This window comes from Paroedura picta, chromosome 10 (assembly GCF_049243985.1).
Source record: "Paroedura picta isolate Pp20150507F chromosome 10, Ppicta_v3.0, whole genome shotgun sequence".
Lineage (NCBI taxonomy): Eukaryota > Metazoa > Chordata > Lepidosauria > Squamata > Gekkonidae > Paroedura > Paroedura picta.
Genome location: NC_135378.1, coordinates 53,141,172 through 53,166,027, shown reverse-complemented (window position 1 = coordinate 53,166,027; position 24,856 = coordinate 53,141,172). Strand labels below are relative to the sequence as shown.

General features: G+C 39.8%; 1 protein-coding gene across 10 annotated transcripts in view; it reads right to left on the bottom strand.

The window, feature by feature from the left end:
- ZNF827 (zinc finger protein 827) overlaps positions 1–24,856 on the bottom strand; it is a 132,023-nt gene that overhangs the window by 46,261 nt on the left and 60,906 nt on the right. The gene's annotated exons all lie outside the window — the stretch shown is intronic.

Genomic DNA, 24,856 nt, shown 5'->3' with positions numbered 1-24,856 from the left:
TCTTAAACTCTGGACTCTGATTTTGTTTTGTTGTGCTGCTTCAGACCAACATGGCTACCCACTTGAATTGGTCTCCAAAGTAAAGTATGATCTCTGGGTTGACAACAGGCAAGATGAAAATTCTCTGTTAATTAATCATCTATGGATTGATTTACACATGCACATCTTTGCGTAATGCATAGCAAGGTAATGCCCATGCATATGGGAACTAGCCCTAAAGATGATTACCACTGTTCCCAATGAGCACAGTGAATGAGCACTGCTCAATATTGTCACTCTTCCAATTAAAGTATCATTAATTTTCTAGGTCCATTTTAATAGACATTTTTATATGCCATGAAAGGTTTTTTGAATTTGAATTTTGAATTTGGTCCAGTTGACTTTTGGTTCATTTAAAGTTAGCAATTGTTTTGTACCTGTTGCAACACCCAGTGGTATAACTGTGGAACTTACAGTCCGTTGAAGAAGAAATATTGTATGCCACTATAACCCTTCAGCCCGACAGAATTTTATTAAGTTGTGAAGCAATAATGGCAATAATCATTTGCCTTGTAAAAATTTAAAAGCCAGAGGTTTAGTGTAGGAGCTGCCCATCGACTTCTTTTTTTAAATGGAATGAAATGAATTATTATTTCAGCTTGGGGAGTCCAATTGTGTTTTATTATGACAAAAGCAGCTGACAGATAAAATAGCACCTTCATTTGTTTTACTGTTACTGTGTGCCATGAAGCTGTCCATCCATGTTGCCGACACTTCACAACCTTGTGACCCGGTTTCAAGGCTGACTGAAAGAGGTCAAAAGCTAACATATCAGCTCCCTGTCCTCCTCCTGCTTGACAACAGGTGATAGGCTGTGAGGCAGCCAATTAATCTTACTGACTTCAAGCAATGCAGACAGACACTTTTTGTGCTGCCAGTAGCCCAAGAGGCATCGTCTCTCCTCTTCCTGAAAAGACAGGAAGTAATAAGAGAAACCAAAAATTGTATGTGGGCATGCCACGGGTTGTCACAGGAGGTGTAGCACTGGCCACATCCAGCTACAGAGAATCTGCTTGGAAGAGCAAAGTATTCCCTGAAAACCTACTGGAGATACACCTACAGTGGACTCACATGTATCTGCAGACACACTGCCAGTTTTCCCATCTTAATTCTGACTGCTGAAAAGGAAAGTTCTGTCTTCTACTTCTACCACACAACCTGAGTAAATTCTATGACTTAACCTTCAGTGGATTAAATTTAACATGGTGTACTGCTGGAGCTTTAAATTAATGTGTCTAATTGCATGAGGTTAACAAATACGCAGATGTGTGAGTGAATAAGGGGAGAGTGAATCATGAGGGACTCACCAGTATACTTAGCATAAACAATGATTAATAAACGAAACTATGAATAGTTCACTAGACGAAGGCCATAACACAAAAGAGTTCTATTTCACAAATAAAACTTTCTATACAATAAGAATGCATAGATTACATACATGTTGTCATACATGATGTGTGCAAACATGTTTAGTTCAGCACCTATACGCATGGTGGCAAGCAATGGTTAGCTGTGCAAGATAGACAGACACGTGCACATTCTTTGTGTGTGACAGCATAGAAAAGCTACCAATAGAAGAAATAGGTGTGTGTGAAGATGTCCTTACTCTTGTCTGTGAAATTGTGAGACATTCAGATAGCTTTGGAACCCCACTGTTTTCTCTGTTTTAACTTCAGCTCTCCATCACCTCTACCTCAACATACTAACGCACCACTTTCATTCATTTCTATTTTTATTCTCACCCATCTGCTAAATGTCAAACTAAGGAACATATTTTCTGTGAAGGATGTAATCTTTAAGAGTATGCCTTGTGATAAATGGCACAGCCTCCATTTTACACCATTGCCTTACACGGTTTTAGAATAAAAATCTTACATTTTCATCCAGATTGGAATCTAGTTCAGAAAAATACTGTAATATGTAAAGGTTAATAATGAAATAGTAAATCCAACTGACACTCAGCCTGATTCTATGCATGTGTATCCAGAAACAAGATCCACTGAGTTTAATAAAACTTACACCCAACTGTTGTATAAAAGTAGGGATAGGCATCAACCAGCTCACAAACTAAAGTTCATAATAAATTCTGGTTGTCTGTGGTTTGCAAACTGAAGTTCATGGTGGGTCAACCAGCACAAACTTTCCAGAAGGTAATGGAGATTCACTGATCATCTAAATGTTTATCAAACTAAAAAGCACCCAGGGGAGAGATCTCCAGTCTCAGAAACACCAACAGCGGTACTCCAAAGCTTAACAGGGCTTTCCCTTTACTTTTGTTTGTTTCAAGCTAATCTTGTCCGTTTCAAGAGGGCTCCCCTCATCTACCAGGGTTCCTTTGTGTTCCCTTCCCATTTTATTGCACAGAGCTTGTCTCCCCCCTCCCCCCAAATCTTGGATTTGTTGTGAGTTTGTGCTTGGAGAGCAAACCTTTTAAGCTTGCATTACCACAGTAGCACTGAGTTCTGCTGGACATTATGTACACATAGCTGGTTGTGCTGGACTTGAAAAATGTCCCCCCTTCAGTTTGTTTTGCAGATTTATTTGTCCAAGCAAGAGATATTCAAAGGTGGTTTGCCACCGCCTGCCTCTGCATCATGACCTAGTGTTCCTTGTAGGTCTCCCCTCCAAACACTAGCCAGGGTTGACCCTGCTTAGCTTCTGAGATTGGGCTTGCCTGGGCTATCAAAGTCCAGGCTGTACTATAGAGATTCTCTGGTTTGACAGTAGTGCTCTTTTGCTTGTATTGCCACAGTGGTGCTGGGTCCTGCTGGGCAGTGTGTACATAGAACTGGTTCTGCTGGGCTGCAAATCCCTGCCCCCCAGATCGTGATTCTATACTTCACATCCGACCTGCTGAGCTGGCATTGACACAATGGAACTGGAAGTGCTAGGCACTCTGCATGTTGCATTGGTTCTGCTGGGCTTGCAAGAATGCCCTGACATCTTCAGTTTCTATTGCAGACATTCTCTAGAAGTTTGATTCTGCTCTGCTGGGCTTTTATTACCCTCTGAGGTTTTTGTTGTTGTTGTTTTTTGCTGTTTTCTGTATTTATTCAAAGGACAGATAGTGGAAAGTTAGCCATTTGCACAGAATCTGTTCTCTACACTGATGATCCCACACCATAAATCCAATTCTTACCAAACTTGGACAGCAGGTAAAAGAGAGTCAATCAAAGATCCTCTGTGAGTTTGGTGACTCTAGCATGCCTGAGGGGGGGGGTTCCTACTGCATCACATGCCTCACAAGTTCATTTGACCCCTAAAAGTTCATGATAGTTCATGGTTTGTGAATGGAGCATACCACAAACCACAAACTGAACCACACTTTCCTGCCTTATGCCCTATGTCAGATTATATCTTATTGACTTTAATATTTTTTCATCGTCCAGGTTTCAAGATGAGATGTGTAGCTGGATTAAAAAATACTTACTAGTAAAAATTGTGCTAATTAGAAACTGAATGTTCTTTTGTCCTTTGACTTGAAAAATCTTGACCCTGAAAAAAAATCCTCACTATAAGCAGATTTATTTCAACCTTATACCAGCTTTTATTTCAAGATCTCTTGTTAAAAATATTGAAATATATTTTTCAGTCTATCAGTTTTGTTTCCCATGATTGTCTCTCAACAGTGCTGAGGGTGAAAAGCGAACCCTCCAAATGGTGTGCATTAAGAATGAACTTGGCTCTTCAATGGTATGCGCTGGGTATCTTTATCTATGAAAATCTCAGATAACAGAGAGAACAAATGTGTTTCTCAGATGTCTGACCTCTAGAGTTCCGGCACTGGACTCCAAATTTAGGTGCAAGAGTCAAGATGACCTTCTCTGCTCTGCCTTTCTTTCAAAACATTCTTTCTATTTCTGTTTCTGCTTCATGCACAGTTTAATCCTCTGCTCTTTTAACACTTCTAGCTGGCAGACACGGACATGACCTAGGGAGAGGCAACGGGTAATAACACCATACAATTCTTGGACTTTTACATCCTGAGCCACTTCAACACACCTAAGGCCCATTTGCATATGCAAACCATTGAATAACAGAGTTTTGAAGTGGCAGAAAGGAGTGTACCACTTCAGGCAGAAGGAGGCAGATCAGGTTTTTGAATGTTAATGTCATCTAGCCCTGTACTGCATGCCATGGATTCAGGTCATAAGCAAACCAGAGTCCTATGAGCCCTTGGGCTCTAATCGTGTTTTCCTGGTTTCTCTCCTCCCTCCTTCTTTCCGTGTCTGGCTCTCAATGCTCATGTACACACTATAGTCTATTCTAAGGAACTGGAAGATGATCTACATGACACTAGCTCTTGCTCTCCATGTTATGGCTCCACGGGATAATTCTGGCTGTCTTTTGGTCACTGGGTGTAAAATTGTAGATTTTGCTTTGTTCTAGGTGTCCTACCTCAAAATTCAATACATTATGCTGTCATGTTTAGACCATGAGTAAGAGCTATTTTCTCAAGTAAGTGGCAGCATACTGTTAAGAAGACAGTCTAAGAAGACATTAGGCCCTCTCTATACATACAGATAATTAGAGCCTCTTGTGGCGCAGAGTGGTAAGGCAGCCGCCTGAAAGCTTTGCCCATGAGGTTGGGAGTTCAATCCCAGCAGCCGGCTCAAGGTTGACTCAGCCTTCCATCCTTCCGAGGTCGGTAAAATGAGTACCCAGCTTGCTGGGGGGTAAACGGTAATGACTGGGGAAGGCACTGGCAAACCACCCCGTATTGAGTCTGCCATGAAAACGCTAGAGGGCGTCACCCCAAGGGTCAGACATGACTCGGTGCTTGCACAGGGGATACCTTTACCTTTATACATACAGAAGAATGAGGTGGCAAACTGAAGTAATAGAATTATAGACTGTACCACTTTCAAATGCTCCCAGATGTACCCTATCCAAAATTCAAAGCAGAAGGATATGCTAAAATTGTATTTATTATATACAAAGCATTTCACAAAGAGGATCCCTTGCTTCTACTTACATAATAACCAATTGCCCACAGAAAAAGTCCCTTTAATTCAGGCTTAATTGGATGTTATTTACCATATTATCTCTGCCTGCATCTTCGCATCGTTCAATATACCACTATCATTTCTTCATAGCAATAATTCACAACTAGATTTTCTGCTGTGAACAAGCTAATCTTGGAGGCAACTGATTGCTACAATGCAATAATAGCACAGTATCCAATGGGGGTGTGGCTACAGTCCTTGTCATGAAAAGCTTAAGCTGTCCATTTCTATCTATTAAACCTCTGTCTTGTCCCTTCAATAGTTTTCTCCAGTCCTATTAGCAACTCTACAGTCTACTGCTTCAGAACTTTACTATAACATTCCACTGTATATGTAGATTAGATCATTTCACAGTTAATCTAAAGTGAATACCGATGCTCTCTTAATCTGCAACTCTATAATAGGAAAGACTAACCATGCTGGTTACCTGGCAGGCTGTTCTTACTGGCTCAGTGACCAATGGTAGCACTAAGTAATGACTCTTAACAAGAGTGACCTAGGCATAGAATTCCTTGCTTCCTCTCAATACTGGCAACTGCTGTGCTTCTTGGCAGCTGCTACCACGGAGCAAGGTGAAATCAGAGCCATCTTGAATATTTGGGCTCATCAGCCACCAAGCCAATTCTGATTTTGCCTACACATGCAGCCTAATGAAGTGTCACAAGGCAGCAGAATGGATTGTGTTACTTTAGAGTCCTAGTGAAAGTTTACATTTTCAAAAAAATTTCTTTATTCCTCACCAATGGAAAACTACTACAAAATGCAAAGAGCTAAGATACGTTTCCCCCAACAAGCTTCTAAATTCTTTCACATGGGGCATAATAAAAAATGTGACTCTCTCCACCTATACATGCTAAAGTTGACTGCTGCCTTATGATCGTATGGTGATGACATGCTAACTAAACACATCTAGCTACTTTACATGGGTTGTAGTTTGAGTTAAATAATAACCTAAGGAAGTTCTTTGTCTTGACAGTGTCTTGTTTAAACTGGGCCTTAATAAACTCAAGTGCTACCATCTTCACAATGTCTGAAGTTCTAACCATTCAAGTTTGACCTTACTTACACAGTAAAAGCCCAATAACAGCCTTTTTGAACATGGAGCAGCTCCTGAAATAATTTTTCAGGCTTCAAAAAGCCCAAGAAGTTATCAGCTAACCACACCTACCTGCCATCTCCACTCTACCCTCTGGGGAAGTGACATGTCACCAGAAGTGACAACACCAGCTGTGTTAACAGGAAGGCTCGAGGAGGACTGTGGGGGGAGAGCCAGGAGGCGATTTAAAGTGGGAGTAGGTGTGCAGGTTCCACCTCTCCCAGGCACAAAAAAACCCACAAGAGAACTCACTAATGCTTGGGGACGGGGAGAGCAATCAAAGTGGCCAGTTCCCTAGCCTGTGGCTGAGTCCATTAAGGCAGGAGGGGAAAGGCTGTGGACCCCCTCCAGAATTCCTGCTGAGCCTGGGGGCAATCCCTGGTATAGAATGACTCTCCATGCACTGGAAGGGTAATTAACTTGTTTAAGGAACCAGTTTTCATCAAGATTTCCAGCAGAGCCTCCCCTCAATTTCCCCAGTACACACTCAGATGTGCAACAGCACTACCAACTGGTATGGTTGGTTACATAACTAACCTATAACAAAATAGTCAGGAAAGCACATAATCTGTCAACCAAAAAGATTTCAGTGTGTGTCTTCCTTATATCCATAAGCCAAGTCCTTGTTACTGATAACTGAGGCTTGTGGTTCAGGACATCTTGCTTGGTCCAAAGTCTTTGCTATGGGCACACAGTTTTTTGCCTGTAGTATAATATCAGAAAAAGAGCCTCTTGTGGCACAGAGTGGTAAGGCAGCAGACATGCAGATATAATGCGGGTAAGTGTTCGAGAACTAGAGTTCTGCAAATGCAGTAGCATTGATTCTATGGTTTTTGATTGTAACAACCAACTAACATGTGTTTGCTTTGACTGAAAGTGTTAATGATGTGAAGGCTGCTCTAAGGTTATGATCTGGAGCAGTGGTCCCCAACCTTTATTAGGCTGGGAACCGGCAGGGCATCAGGCCGCGCCCGCGGGGACTGCCCGCGCGGGCCACGCCCACGCATCGGGCCACGCCCACGCATCGGGCCACGCCCGCGGATCGAGCCGCGCCCGCGGATCGAGCCGCGCCCGCGAGCCGCACCCGCGGATCGGGCCGCACCCCGAAAGTTTTTTACTGCGGAGGGGGGGGCGGGGAGAGGGAGCCGTGGCCCGGCGCCATGGCCTTTGCGGCCCGGCGCCGGGCCACGGCCCGCAGGTTGGGGACCACTGATCTGGAGTATTAACTAAACAGAGGCATCTAAAGTGGTCAGTTTTGAATAATTTAAACAAGGAGCAGACCATGATGGCAAAATTAGTGATCTGTCTATCAGGACAACTGATTTAAATATCCAGGCTTTAAGTTGAAAGGTATCAACAGTAGATTCTAAGAGATCACCAGGAACAGAGTAACAAGATAGCTGTTCATACCTTGCATATTACAGAATAAGAACTACTTAGAGAATTATAAGAACTATACTTTGAGTCTAAAAAATAAGGCTGGAAGATTTTTCTTCAACTTTTTTTGTTTCCTATTGACTTAATTGCAGGTTTCAATTCCCCTTCAACATTATATGACAGCTGATATGTTCATCATTATTTGACAGTAGAGAATGTGTAATTATACTGTGTGCAGATGAGGATATGAAAGTGTATTTGCAAAATAAGTGAAATGTTAAGATTTATGAGTTTTTAAATATAAAAAACAAAGCTTCCTTCGCAAAATAGCTTTGCTCACATGTTCTAGTGTTCTCTAATTTTTTAGTTTTAAGACATAAGTATTGCTTGGCTTATGAAGCTCTTCCTTACAAAAATAGAATCTTATTTCCTTCCCACTCCGCCCCCAGATTCTCCTTTTTGCTCCATTTTTTCCCTTGTCCCAGACTTCCTGCAGGGATTTCCTCTGAGGATATGCTAACAAACATTCACACTGTTGTTTTGCAAGAAGGTAAGAAAGTGTGCAAAATCTTCTAGGTATTTTAAAACAAAATTATGATTATCAACAGTTGCATGTTATTTTCGGGGCAACAAAGTCTTGAAGTTTCCAGCCAACTTAACTTCTACTAATTCAATCAACAGTTACTATGTTATGTCCCTAAAGTCACCACTCTTCGCTATCATTAAGTTCTGTACTCAGAGTGTAATCTCATGTGCGTCAGAAAAAGCTAACATAGGAATTGGTCTCCAAAAAGGATAAAACTTACACTTACAGATCCCACTCAACCATTTAGCTACACATTATAGAGAGTTCTATATAGGTATATTTCTATATAGAGTGTATTATCATAATCTTGACCACTGAGGAAGACCCGGAAGGGTCGAAATGCATTTGGTCCTTGGTTCTATGTGCTGTTAGTTCGGTATAGTTTTTAATAAGTTTTATTCTGTTTTTAATTGTGTACTACAATAAATAATTAACAAGTTTTACATTATTTTTATTGTTCAGCTCAACTTTTGAGTTCCTTCCTCCCACTAATGTTATAAACCCACGGATTTTCTGATCCTGAAATAAAAGCACATAGTTGGAAAAAAATTAAGTGTAGAATATAGTTTCATTTTTAGAACTCATATGACAAACTTAGAAGCTTCATGTCTTATAACAAAGATCATTAGGCCTGTTAACTACCGCAATTTTAAGAGGTACAACTATTCTACCTTTGCAGTGTAATAAATAAATCTGACCATTCATTTTCATTTACTACTGGCAGGTCATGCTGTCGAATGAATGCTAATTGTTCTGATTTGCTAGACATAAATGTGCACTTAGATAGCTTAAATAAAACATTAAAGGGAACAGTTTTCTGAACCCAAGTGGCTTAAATCAGAAACCCAAATAACACTTGCTGTCCCATAGGGCTCTCCCTATTGTACATATGTGTACACACACACACACACACATATATATACACACACACATTTTCCCCCCTGAACATTCTGCATTTCCTCTTTAACACAGAATAGTGGATTCAAAAATGATTCTGGGTCTGTTGAGAAGTAAGGCAAAACCATAGCTTATTTTAACTGTGATTAGTTTGTGAGTCCAGGATTTGGCCCAGATCCTCCCTTTGTAAATTCTGGCTTCAGCACTGTTCTCTGTAAGCTCCTCCCAAGTTGTACTTATCTGCAGGAATGGCCTGCCCACTAAGTCATCCTAGATAATTGTCTAGGGAGCCAGAGGAATGGAAGTGGCAACAAGCAGCTACCTGAGCAGTGCCCTTGGCACCAGAACTGCAGCCAGCATCTACTCACTTGGCATGCTTTCCTTACTCCCACACCCGTGAATTAGGCAGGAATGGCAGCCAGCTCTGCCACTGTCAGGCTCCCCATCAACCTGAATTGAAAGATGGCCGTATCTCTTTCTCCCCCAGCCAGGTCTCTGAATGCTCAGCTCAAGCACAGAGTCTTGGTTCTGGGCATGGTGACTTTCTTCATAGCCAGGCTATGGCTGGGGAGGGACCCACCTAGCAGGGGTGGAAGACAAGGTCAATCACCAAATAGCAGGGGCAGACACCTGCTAGTGGTTGGCCTAGGGCTGGGGTAGCCAAACTGTTGTTCTCCAGATGGCCATAGATTACAATTCCCACAAGCCCCTTCCAGCACCATGGACATCTGGAGAGCCACAGTTTGGCCATTCCTGCCCTAGGGTGTGGAAGTCTCTTGAGCTGGCCCTGTTTGTATGCCTAGTTATGTTCCCAATTCTATGCAAACACCATTATGTTGAATCAGACCACTGATCTACTAAGGTCAATATTGCCTATTCTGATTGGCAGGGGCTCTCCAGGATTTCAGGCAAGGATCTTCCTATTACGTAATCCTTTTTTAAACTGGAGATGTTGGAGATTGATCCCAGCATCTTCTACATCCAAAGGATATCATCTAACTCAGTGATTCCAAACTTTTTGAGTATGGTGACTGACATCCCACTGTCACAGGCAAGCCATGTTTGGGACAGGTCCCACAAACTGGGAACACTAATCTCACTGAGCCTCTTAAGCATAACCACTTGTTTCCACTCACACAATAAACATACAGATGTTTATTAAGTGTTAAGTGAACTTTATGCAACTGAGTTTGCCATCCCACTATCCTGGCACTTCTCTAAAGTCATTTTGACACTCTGTAATAAACCGAAGAGGGAGCTTGGAGAAAACTGAAAGAGATATTGGAGTTGTAAGAGAAAGCTTGATGAAAATGTCAACTGATTGTGTTGGTAGCAGGGGAAAAGGCACATTCTATGCTAGGAATTATTAGGAAAGGGAATGAAAATAAAATGCCTTTGTACAGAGCTGTGGCACACCCTATTTTGGAATACTGTGTAGAGTTCTAGTTACAATTAAAAAGGATACAGCAGAGCTAGAAAAAGTACCAAAAAACTTTGTGGTCAGACCTCCAGGAATTGAGATAGCCAGGGCTGCACTGGCTTTGCTTTTCCCTTGTAAGTATGTATTATTGCCACATTGCTATATACTGACAGGGTACATACTAGGATTAAACCAGGTTACTATGTTCATATGTAATATGTAAATATAATTCAGACTGTGGTTACTAAACTAGGTTCATATCCTGGCTTAGGATCATCTGAAGTACTTATAGTGTGGGGATGTAGGTTCAGATAATTAACCATGGTTGGTTTAATCAAACATGGTTTCATGCTACAGCTGAACTCTGTGGGGAAGGTAATGTGTCAGTTTATGCCTAATTTCCTTACACACTTGCTGAAACAGCTGGGCAAAGAATGTGTATAGCTTTTTGAGAAAAATGTCATATGTGAATCAGGCTTAATGTTGACCGTGTTTAGAAAAGTAATTAGGAAAAAAAGAGAACACTGAGATGGATTTTACACCAGTGAGAGTCTATGACCAACTATAAGGATACGTATTTCAGAAATCAATTTAGTTCCTGCCAATGACAATGTGCCCTACTTTCTTACTCCTTAGAGTATACTATATGGACTTCAAGTACAATCTTTGCCTTACGAGTTGGGTGACTGTAAGTACTGTGTGGAATACAGAAGATGATAAAAACACTTTTAATCCAGCTTCATATTCTCTATAAAATCAGAGTTCAGTAGCACCTTTAAGTCCAACAAAGATTTATTCAAGGTGTGAGCTTTCGAGTGCAAGCACTCTTCCTCAGACTCGAAAGCTCATGCCTTGAATAAATTTTGTTGGTCTTAAAAGTGCTACTGGCCTCTGATTTTATTGTGCTACTTCCGACCAACACGGCTACTCATTTGAATCTATTCATATTCTCTGTGTAAGTATACAAGTGGATTCTGCAGCTATGCAGAGAAACTGTGCCCTGGAACAGTATGAGTTGAAGGAAGAAGCTATATCTGAAATTCTAGAAGGCTTTGCTGTAGAAACAGAATTTCCACAAACAAACTGGGGTCAGGGCTGGGTGCATGGCATGGGTGAGATAAAAACAGCATGCCACTATAACATAAAGCCCGGCCTCACTATCAGTAAAGCAGGGGAGGTGCCTAATTAGATGGCTGGCCCAGCTGTGGGAAAGACATGTGAAAGCGTTCTCTTTAGACTTCAACCAGATAAAGAATTAAGTAGGAAAGATGAGAAGAGGACTGTGGGTTCATAAATACCAAGATCCACCAGGTACCATACATTACAGCATTAAACTTTCCAAAATCCCAAATACCCCCCTTTCAAGAAACTGATGAGAGAATACTCTAATTCAGACAGGTATTTCCAGAGATCTAAGCGTCCTTAAAGAACTGTAATAGCAAAGCAATGTATATTAAACTTCTCATTGAAAGTTTGCTGAATACTTTTTAAAGTGTTGCTTTTTAACATTATTTCAAATGATCTCATTTTTTAAAAAAAATTAACATGTTTTTCATTAGATACACACATATAAAAGACGGGTCATTTGAAGTATTAGATGTAATCTCAAAGCTATTTGAAAGCAGATTATCTACCAGAATCTAATAAACTACAAAGTATATTACACTGTGATTAAAATTCTACTTCAATATGAAGTAGATATATAGTTAGGGACACAAAATTAATTTCCTTCTGCAGACTTCAAGACATTATTGTAAAAAAAAAATTGTCAAATAGAGAAGAAGACTGAAGTCTCTTAACTTCACACCTGTATCTCTGGCACAAGGAATGCTGATCAACAAATTAATTGTGATCCGCCTCAGAATAAAGTATTCTCATTAGGGAATCAATGTTGGACTGGTTTTAACGCTTAAATACATGTAAGCCACATCCTTGCCACTCCCCATCATATAAACGATTGGCTGATAATTACTTGCTAGAACTCATGGATCATGTTCTTCACAGGTCAGCCAAATGACGGGTGCAGGCTGGATGTTTTGAAGCTTCTGATCCAAACCTTCATCAAGCAAAAGGGAAAACTCCAATACTACTGAATGGTTTTGAAATTTGTGTATTTTACACATGTATATGTTATCTACTTCAGCAGAGTTGCTGGCCCCACGTTCAGAAGCGGGTGTGGGTATGTCTCTGTGACTTCTAAGTTCTAATGGTGACTTCTAAATTCAAATGCTTCTTTATAGTCTCCAACCACCTCCTTAAAGAAGCGGAAAAGCAGCAGCACAGTGGCAACAAAGTGGGAGGAAGAACATAGAGGCAACCAGCAAACAGCTAGACACCATCCCTGAAACCACGGCAATAGAATTGGGTTCTGCTGATGAGAGAAGTTTCCATCAGCAAATGAGAATGCTTTTGCCTCCCCTGCAGCCTGAAATCCCTCCCGAAATACTGTTCCTGGTATCCAGCCCCCCCCCCCCCAAGAACAGCATAAGGTCAGTCAGAAGTCTGCAATGTGCTCAAGAAGGAAGATGAGGAATCAGAATATTTTGTATGCTAGCTCATCATCTCCAGTCAAATAGATTTTAGTCTATCTGATGTTATTATATTGTGTTATTATATAATTATATAGTAACAATAGTAATAACAGCGTATCTCACCTTTCATCTCAGAGGTTCCTTGTACTAGAATGCTAATAGTTTAATTGAAGTGAGCTTCACGCATAAGTAGGCATAAGAACCCAGGCTATGTACTATATAGGTTTTCACTGATATGCATGTTATTTGGGTTACATGGCTGAGTGTATACACATCTTCTATGTATGTACATATTTATATGGTTGTCATTGCAAGGGGTTGTTAAGTTAAATGATCTTAAATATACTTACAGTATGCCCTTTCCAGGACCAAGCCTGAAAAACATCCTAAATTGGCATACTGTTTGGGAAATGGAGCTCACCAACAGGTTAATTAAATCTCTGTAAGTAATTTGGAAAAGAAGATATGCCATACAGCACTGCTTAATTGTCGCCAGATGTCAGTTGCAATATAACAAGATAACTAAACAAACCGGTATTTTATTTTTGTATTTTTACTTCATTGTTGTGTTTCTGTTTTAATAGGATTTTTTAAAAAATTGCATACACAGGCACGCTTGCAGAATGACAAGCATTCAATGGTTTTTGTAGCTTAATAGGAAAAGGATGAGAACAGGTCATGCTTTATATGGGAATTAAATATGGAAGATGAGTGTTGCATACTGTGTAACTTTTGTATGACTCTTCAGTATAAAACTGAAGAGGGGAAACCTTCCAGACACAGCTATCCTTTGATCCTAGATATGTAATGGAAAAGTTTTGAGCATTTACTACTTTTTATGTGAACTCAGACTGAAATCTTTTCACCTACATCTTTGTCAGTTAATCATGAAAATACTGTTTTATGTTAAAATTTACAGAAATGTAATTTATTGTCACTGACTCAAGAGTTTATCTTTATGTGCATTATTATTAGGGCTTCAAAAGAATTCTGACAAGCAATGAACAGAACATTGGACTTAACTTGAAGGTTCCTTCTTCTTGGAGGCGAGGGGACACTATGATAATCAGGGGGAATCCCAATCTTCAGATCTGTAGTCTGAGAAATTTGAATAATTGCTTCTAATGGGGAAGGTAGTTTTATAGGCAGCCTTTGTTGGCCAAGAGAAGCCCTGGTATTTCTCTGTGTCTACAGACTTTGAAGTAGTTAATATTTTTCATGGTGTTTAACTGCAGAGGGAGGGGGAAAGAGGTCTCACATCATCTTTTTCTTCTTCTCTGATTGGAGACAAATTATTCTAGCTAATACTGGAAGTCTGTTGGGACAACAAAGGGCCTTTCTTCACCTCTCCTGGTTTTTCCCCTGGTGGGGAGCTACTGCCTCCCTTTGACTCACTACTCTGATGGCTACAGAAGGTTGCGTTGAACAGGCCTGATGGGCCGATACAAGTTGTCTCAGCTGATCAGTAGAGGGCACAATTTTGACACCAAAAATCGAGTCTGCTTCTTCATTATGGAATCCAGCCAATTCATAACCTATAAACGCATCCAGGAGCTCTGCCTCAGTAGGGCAAGCAGGTTTGCAGAGATTTCCTACTCCACTGCCTGGGGATAACCTCCCTAACTCTCCCCTGAGGAGGCCCCACATTTGGAAACCTCAGCTGCAGACATGACAGTGTCTGGAGCAGCAGGCAAAAGGCAAACAGCCTTAGGGAAGAGGAAGTCAGACGAACAAAGAAAGTTTGTTTTTTAAACAAATGGAAATGCACACAGTAAGGCATACAAGTGGAAACAGAAAAAGTGCAACCAAAGGAGCTCCTTAAGGGAAAATCTCAGGAACTCTCTAAATCCACTGTTCTCTCAGGAAGAGGCAGGAAAAGGTCTGAGTGGGCTCCATCCCTCCAAGGTGGGAAGTGCAATCAATTTCCTGCCTCCAGGGATTGTGGGAAGAGGAACCCAAGCATATCAGAGTATCCTCTTCTTCTCGAGAAAGGATTCATTCTATCCCCAAAGGCGTTTTTCCCTTGACAAAAGAGCAGTCTCGGGGACATGATATAAAAAACACAATGTAATATATTATATTTTAATGATGAATTGGTAATGGTCATCCCTATGAAAATCCCATCAAGTACAAACAGATAAATGGCTACCCCAACAATGGGGTATCATGGCAAGTAAGAATGAGAGGCTATTTGCCGCTGCCTTCCTCTGCAGAGTTTTTCTTGGGGGTTTCCCATCCAAGTATTAACCCTTCTTAGCTTCTAGAACTGATCAGATCAGGCTACATCATGTGACCTTCCCTCCAGTAAAGGATCTACATGCCTAGCCCTTCCTTTTACATTTGATACTTTCATGTGATATAGCCTTTTCACTCCACTTCAAATTAATTTGTTTAACTTTATTTAATACCATTTTTCAGAAGAACTTCCAAAGTAGCAATTGAGTTTTAAATTGATATGTCACAGGTCATAACTCCTGCATTTTATGACCTTTTAAACCCACAGTCTGTGTGTATGTATCTGTGTAGTCATAATACTTCCTGACATGGATGGCTCAGATTAGCCTGCTCTTGGGCCTCAGAAGCTAAGCAGGGTCAGTCCTGGTTTGTTTTTGGATGGGAGATCACCAGGGAACTCCAGGGTTACTATGCAGAGGCAAGCAATGGTAAACCACCTCTGTTCATCACTTACCATGACAGTCCTACATGGTTGTCATTAGCTGGCTGTGACTTGACACTTTCCACTAAGTCATGTCATGGTTCTGATGAAGTCAATCTATGCTGCAACTAGCCTGTCTATTTATAAGGTGCCATGAGACTCTTTTTTGTGAACAGTTACAACAGACTGACATGGCTATCCTACTTACCAAATAAAAGTTCTTGACAGAGTTCATAGTGCCTATAAGAAGCACAATATTGCAGAGTATATGAACTACTACCCTACCAGTCAGCTAACCCACATTATCAATTTTTTTGACAAATCTCTTCAGGGCAATTTGCAGGATTTTTAGACTGTGCTATTAATAAAACAGCTGATACTTATTGTCACTAACTAATACAGACCTCTGTACTAATTTCCTTAGAATGTGGAGCGGTAAATAATAAAAACCACATTCAGCAATAAAGCTTCCATCTCACAATACCAAAGTTAATTAAACAAAGTAGAAGCAGAATCTAAAAGTTTAAATGTTATACCATTTGCAGTAAACTCTAGACTAGGATTGGACGGTTCGGCATCCAAAGCAGCCGTTCGCACCCAAAGCAGCCAGCGCCGCAGGGCGGGGGGCGGGGAGACGAGGCGCAGGCATTGGCACTCTGGTCACCGCACACATGCAGGCCATAATAGACCACAATCATTCAAAGAATAGCTATTTCATGCCTGTAGGTTTCAGACAAGAAGATCTAATAACCATCATATACAATGTACAAAACAAATGCAACTCAACCAGTATCTGAATAGCATCACTTTACTCTGCATCGGTGAGGCTGTATTAGTATCCTGTGCCTGGCTTTAAAAGCCACATTTCAATGACATTGAAAACTGCAGAGGACCCAAGAGAAGAATGCAGAAAATGGGCTTGGAATGTATATCATATTAAGTTGGAGGAACTAGGCATGCTTAGCTTTCAAATTGGAATAATGACTCGTTTTCTTCTGTCAGGCATTCAGAGAATATTTATTTCCCTTCCTCTTTCAGAAATTTTAAGACTGCTATCATGTTAAAGAACCTTCTTTATTTCTGACAGCAGTTCTCTAAAATACCTGAAACAGAGGAAGAAAGGTGAAAATTTTCTCACTGCCTGATGTAAGGACAAGAATCATTCAGACTGAACGCTTGTGCAATGTTTTATGATATCTTGTCTGGTCCTAATTAATGTAATCTTAAAGACTTTTTCCTGGGGGGGAAGCCTCACTGGGTAGACTTCAATAGGATTGTGAGGGCATCTCCTTAGGGCTTCTTGCCCTACAACTATTCTGTATTATTACTAAATTTAGCTTCCATTTCTTTTAGTACATCATTCTAAGTTAATCTCCAGTTTTGGTAATATAAAGTTTACCAGGTTCTTCCTCTGTTGACCTCTGTATGTTTAGGCTGGTGCTGGAGAGACATTTGATTAATCACTAGCCTTTCCAGTTCTAACATACTCTGAAGATTAGGTATTACTGTAAACAAATTAAAAAGCACTAAACATAAAACTTTATATATTATCAACAGACTGAGAAATTACAGTCATACAAGATACATTGATGGGGGAAAAGTGATTTAATTGAACTGTTATGTTAGAAGATCAAAGTGAAGTTAAATATTGTAAGGATAATGGTTCACAGAGATAATTAAGCATGTGCTTAATTTTAGCTAGATCATATGGAAAATGAATAATAAAGATGAGCATCAGGAATATTTGGACCTAGGAAGCTGCCTTATAGTAAGTCAATATTAGCCCCTCTGGCAACTCCTCTCCAGGATCTTAAGTAGAGAAAGATCTTTCCCAAAACCTGCTACCCCAGATGCTTATCTGAAGACTGAATCTAAGACCTTCTGCACATAAAGCAGATGTTCTACCACCAACCCACAATCCTTCCCAAACCCTTTTAACATTTGGACTGTAGAGACACCAATAGTTCAAGTTCCAAAGATTCTCACCATCTTAACTTTGGTCAGTTTAGCTGTGTAAATCTCTTAGATGTCCCAAGAAATATCCTTGTGATACTCAAAGCAATATTCTTAATTTACCAGATCAGCAGGTTTCTTCTACTGCTCTGCAATACTTCTCAGTGCTGTCATTTAAATGCCAAAAATGTTGCAAGCTACCAATTAAATTCTTAGCAGAAACGCCAACATTTTTTATTTTTAGAATCTCTGTGTTCCCTCTCCAAAGAATGATCTCAAGCAACTCTCTATGAAAATATCGAATATAAAACAATTCCAATTACTTCCAGTCACAGGATTATGGAATTTACATAATAAAAAGTATTCATAATTTAGTTTTAGATTCCAATTGTAAAAACAGATAGGTTACAGTATGATTAGTTTGTCAGCTTCACCACCTTAAATTACACGGAGAGTAGAGGTGGCACATAATGTTGACATGATATTGCCCCATTCATGAAAGAGGACAGAGAGGACAGTAATTTTATATAGGTTCTCCATGGCAATGTTCCACACTTCCAATAACAATATGGTATGGAATCAGTAAATGTAAACCCCTCACATGTGTAATCAGATTGATCTGGAAGCTGGAGAAACAAATCTTAGCAGGAAATCATTTCATCATTGTTTTGGCAAAACCACTCCACTCAAACACTCTCTCTTTTTCTCTATAAGGAATGCAATGCATTTAAAAACTAGGCCAGAGTATCTGATCATCAACCTCTGAAGTAGAAGTAATTCAATGGAACTTGCTAAATAACAAGCGTCAAATGTGTATAAAATGAACATGTATCAAAGTGTAAATGTTACAGGTTTGGCATTCAACATTTAAGAAATTTAAAACAAACACTTGCCTGTTTAAGAAGTAAAACAAAAGTTAAACCTGAACATAAACGCAGATGGGTCTTAGAACAAAATGAAAAGAATCTGTAATTTGTATTAATCTTATAGCACAAAATTTTAAAAGTTATCAACCAAGGGTAATTTATATGTAGTTAGAAAACTTAGTTGCTTTCAAAATGAGGGCAAAATAAACATAATAAAGATACAGTGTAAAAGGCTTCTTCATATGAACTGCTCATAATATTTGGAAATGTGCTGATTTATAAAATATATATTTATTTTGCTTCCCATTTTCAGGGAAATTCTTAACATTGAATGCTAATTGGAAACATTCTCTTGGGGACAGAAAACACACAAAAAAAATGTTTGATGTGAGCTTTATTGCATTATGCTGAGCACATTCTGGGCGGAAATGATCCATGCTAACATTCAACTGGATTATAAAAAAGGCAGCTATGCCTGTTAAAATTATTCAAAACCTAAAGATACATTAGTCACAGAAGCTATTGTAGTATACTTGCTTGCATAAATACACTAACAGAGATACATGGTTGCATTATATGTCTAAACTGAAATGATGAAATCCAAACACTACTGTATAAATACTGACGTGTGTCCTGCTTTCCTTTCCAGTCTGCTAATTTGCAACTGAAACAATTTTCAGTACTTACATGTTGCCCTCTTAATCTTTACCATATGCCTGTATCTTAGACAAATAGTCGTTTTACACCTGGTTGCAGCACTATTAACTGAGAAGCTGCTCTCTTCCCTCACAGCACAAATAATCAAAAGTCTCCTTGCTATATGAAAGTGGTCATATAACATTTAAAAAAAGAAGATACTTTAGCTTTACCAAAAGTCCACTCAAAAATATGCAAGAGAGAATGATCTTTCTGACTGATTCTGCACAGGGGGAAAAGGCCGAGAGGGCAGTCCTATGGAAGCGGGGTAAATCTCTGCTTTCACATGATGTTGCCATCAGCCCACTGCACTCCTGGGCCTGGCGCGGATCAGTCCCCCGAGGCTAAGGGGACACGGATTCTTCAGAGTTCCCTTAACCCACTGCAACAGGACCTGTCCTGCGACAGGCCCGTGAGGACAGGGAAGAGCCAGGTCCTTCCAAGCCCAGCTCCTCCCTCTTCTACGGTGGTCCAGAAGGGGCAAAAAATGCCTCAATCAGCTTTGCTGCGGGGCAAACCGAGGTATTTATTTTTATTTTGCAGGAAGGTGGGATTGCGTTCCATGCAAACCTACCTTCCTGCAAAATAACCCCTCTGCGCTCCTCCCATGTGACAGAACTAATCCGCCCCTGCGTTATTTCCCAGGGGGACAGATTTCAGCACCAGAGCAGATCCCGTGCTGAAATGTGTCCCCCGTGTGGACACAGACTGATGCAGTGCATGCAGCTATGCACCGCTGGTGGCCTGGTGCACACGCCACCATGTGGAATAAGCCTCTGAGAGTCTGGAGATCTCTTGCCTGTCAGAGTAGAAAATACTGAGACAGATGCAAAATGATCTGCTTTAGTATACAGCAGATTTATTTGTTTGTTTGTTTATATACCGCCCTCCCCAGAGGGCGGTTTACATAAAACGTATAAACAATGCATGAAACAATCCATAACATATAAATAACCGTAACAATAATACTACTAACTGATACTAATAACTGATAGTTGTAACAGTGCAAACAGTGCAAATAATACAAATAGTGCAACAGTACAAACAGGTCCAGAGCGCAGCCTGCTTAGCAAAACAACTTATGGGTTGCCATAAGTTGGGTGTGACTTGACAGCACTTCACTCTCTCTTATAGAGAACTCCAACTAAATCTGTGCAGATTTTAACAGCTCCAGGACATGGGACCTCTTTGAAAAGGAGATAATATCCCCCCATAATTTTGCTTTCTAAACTTCTGTTTTTTTCTTTTTATGTTTATTACATTTGTTATTAAAACTAAACAGTTGATTTCAAAGGCAAACATGTTTTTGAATGGAACCCTTCCCAACTTCCCATTAACTGGATCTCCCCCAGGAGAGACATAAAGAATCCTCTCTGACAAATATTAAACACAGAGCAGAAAGTCTCCCTGTTTTATAAGAACAGTATGCATAAGGAGGTGTTTGACGGAACAACTCAAGGAAGCAGGTAGCTTGACAAAGCAGGCGCAAATGGCCAATAAATAATAAACAAACATGACATAGGGTAAGAAGAACATTTAGTAAGAACATGGTGTGCATGCTCAGAGAATGGGATCAGTTAAGGATAGTTTTCAGGATGCCAAACCTTCTACAGAACTACAAAGAATTCTATCCATTTCCATGATCTTTATCATGGTTGGGATCTGATTTTGTTTTACTGAGTAGAGCTGCAACTAAATAGTACTGTAGTCTCTGCATGTTGCTCACAGAGAGGAGACAGCATCTGGAGTACATGTGGGTAAGGGAAAATATATTTGACTCTAATGATCAACCCCTCTCCACTGCAAGACATTCAACCAGTCAACTCAGTGGCAGATTTGCCTATATGCTACACATTTGCCATTTAAACATGGCAGTGCCAGAGATCAGAATAGATCCAGCAAACAGGAGTTACTACTGACACAGAATAAAATCCCTCTCTAACAGAACAAAGTTTGATTCCAGTGGCACCTTTAGGGCCAACAAAGTTTTATTCAAACTTTGTTCTGCTGGTTAATTTCAACACAGTTAACTACCTGAATCTACCTCCCTAATTCAGTGAAAGCACACTTTGGAAAGAAAGATCTGCATTAACTCTTGTCAGTTTGGTGTAGTGAGAGTCAGTTTGGTGTAGTGGTTAAGAGCACGGACTTCTAATCTGGCGAGCCATGTTTGATTCTGCACTCCCCCACATGCAACCAGCTGCATGACCTTGGGCTTGCCATGGCACTGATAAAGCTGTTCTGACTGAGCAGTAATATCAGGGCTCTCTAGCCTCACCCACCTCACAGGGTGTCTGCTGTGGGAAGAGGAAAGGAAAGGCGATTGTAAGCCGCTTTGAGACTCCTTTGGGTAGAGAAAAGCAGCATATAAGAACCAACTCTTCTTCTTCTTCAATTATATATTGGCTAAATTATTCCTTTCCTTTCACCTCCTCTCACTCAGGAATATGATCAGGAAGCAAAATAACTGCCACATCTGAAGATGTAGGAGCCCTGCCCTTACAATTAATTTTTCCATTCAAATAAGTTGTAGTAACTATATTTTAAAATGGATTTCTAAAACTTTGTTTGGGAGTTGATCAGTCATTTAGGCATATTCTTTCTCTCTACCATTTCTTAACTTGGGAAGAAGGAGGTCCAATTCAAAAGGGCAGGTTTAGACTGAAGAACTGGACTGGCCAAATATGAAGGTCAGACACAATTTAGACTTGGATAATTTTTCCAAGTATAGTCATCAAAACTCTGCTTGGAAATTCCTGACAAAGAGGAACTTATCCAGAAGCAAAATTATATTGTGGGATAATGGAAAAGATAGACAGGAGGCACACTGACCAAGAGGATATCAATATATGAAGCACTAAGCACTAAACTCAGAGCAAAATGCTACCACACTGTTTTAGAAATGGCACATCTAGGACTGAGGCCTGTTGTATTGTCATTTTCAGATCAAATAAATATGAAAAAGAATGAGAAAGGAAAGACTTCCTGGACCACACAAGGCATCTGGAGTTAGAAGATAGCTGCTGAGATTTGAAAGGACTTTTCAAACTGAGAAGCACTGAAACTGGGCCACTGTTTGGATTAAAAAAACACAGTCCAAATTTTCACAAAGATAGCAGTACAAATTACAGTTACTGCCAAGTTTGCTGAGACATGAACGCACTAAAGCCACAACACTGCAAACAGCAAAGCCAGTCTAGTGCACTTCTGGCAAATCCTGCAACCAAGTCTTAAAACGATTTAGCTAAGCATGATCAGAACACATGTGTTTATTTTAAAAGCTTGTCCAGTGACATCTGCTTCGGAATCTCTGGGAACAATGGTATTACAAGAAATAAGCTAAACAAAACCATTTCATTCAAAATATATTATTCATCATCCTTATGCTCTACGCTGTTTCAAACAAGTGCAAGAGTTTGAGAACTGAAAATAAATAACCATGAAGAGTACAAGAAATACAGGACTAAAGAATGATGTTAAGGCTGGCCAGTAATAGAAAGACAAACTGTGAGGTTTCTTTTAAGTAAATCCCTATTAATTCCTTGCTTTCAATCTATTGACGAAATGCCACCATCAGCAATTCTTACTGAATTACTTAAAACACACAAATAAAATAAACAGTCTGCTGTATTTCTAACATACACTATCTCAGCATAGTGAGTTCAAAGCCATGAAAGGAATGAGAATTTAATGTACGGCTTTTCTTACAATTTCATTTGAATGGCAATTGTGGAAAGATGAAGAAACCATCATAGCAAGCAAGTAAATATTTCTAAGAAAAATCTTATAACCAATACAAATATAAAACCACCATGCTATAGTAATGTGACACATATATCAGGACCAAAGATTTTGGCTAGGCTTGACAACTACACTCTTTAGGAGAAGAAGAGTTGGGTTTTTTTCATATTTTCTCAAAAAGCTTTGTTGGCAACTTCGGCCAAATGTAGAAATAATGGAGAAGTAGATAGAAACTCATATGTGAATAGGAGTTCTGATGTAGGACAGGTTTACATTTCTGCAGAGCACATAGCTGAGGGGTACTTCTAGGCTTAACTCTGTCTTCAGATAGTCATATGTTGAAAGTAGTCAAGAACAACTTTTACCAACTAGGATGGATCTGCAAGCCATTCTTGAAAAAAGCTTACCAGACAACAGTCACAGGTGACTGAAACATTCAGGCTTGACATTAACACATTAACATTAACATGATCTACATAAGGCTGCTATTGAATACTGTCTGTCTAGGGAATTTGCTGTAACTCATGACACTGAAACCACATGTACAAACTACATGTACAAACTCACACCTTTTTGAAAGAGGAACTCTCCTCCTCCTGGTGTCACCACGAGCATTTAAAAATCTACTATTCCCATGGCAGACTATATTGAGGACTCCTTGCCCACCCTGGTCATCAGTATTACATTTCTGGTTGTCTCTAGGAACTGCAAGTCTGTGATGGGTACCTTCTTAAACATATTATTAGCATGCTTGAAAATGTTCAGTAAATACAACTTTTTCATTCTTTATAACTGTATGCACAATAATTAATAATAGACACCCCCCACACCCCAAATACACATACGAACACTTCATATTCATGAGAACAGGAAGAAAACATGCTCTTTTCACCATGAATATTTCCATATTTATATCCAGAACAGTACCCATAAACATTTGTGCTTGGTCAGTGAAAATAAATGTATTACCCTGCATACTACTAGAAATTTTCTCAAAATTCCTATTAAAATGAATATTTAATGCAAAGTCCAGTATATTTTTAAAGATGTAGTCAGTGCTGTCCAATCAATAGTTCACCATTACAGATATGCTATCTAAATATGTTGTAGAGTGATGGGCAAGCCTAAGATAGCACATAGATACAAACAGGAACATGGACGAATAGCTGTTCTACTATTATAAAAACGTTTTCCAGGAGGGGCAGGGGGACCTTAAGAAAAAAATGAATTATTTGAAAACTAAAAAAAAGTAACAGAACCTTGTTTGCGTGCTTAAATATAGATTTTTAACTTCCTTTTTATTATTTTTAATATTTACTTGTGTATGTATACTCAATAGGCAGCCAACAGAGATTACAAAATGGTTCTTTTCTCCTCCACCATTTACCAAAAATCAAATCAAGAGATTCCTGTCCCAATTCAGTCCTTACTGACATTTTCAGTATTAAACAGAACTGCCTGTCAGGCTAACTATCAATGCCAGGCATATATGGCATTTGCCACCGAGGTGCAAGACTAGAATTATCTGTGCCTGTGGAGACTCACAGCATATTGAGGTTTTAATTTAGTACCAGATGTTCAGCCTGTATGACATGCTAGTCTTTATTTTATCTCTGTGCCAAAAATACTATTAGCCACTCTCAGAAATAGCAAACACAGATCAGAAAAGGCATTGTAATTATTGCCAGATTATGACATATGAAAAGCTGTAAACTATGTGTGTATGAAGTGATGCCAATAAGCTATGTCTTTATCCCAATTTTGCAAACTTGGACTCATGAACATATGTCCCCAGACCATGGAGAGAATAGCAGTGTATGGCCTTCCTAGACCTTTGCTCAGAAAAGCTTTTCCTCTCTCATGCCTCAGAATGACCAACCAGATGACTAGCTACTTGGTCCCCCCACCCCTGTCACAATGACATAAAATACTCTGTAAATGGAAGTGTGTTTTCAAAAAGGGCATTGTTTCTATTAAAAACCATTCTTCAGT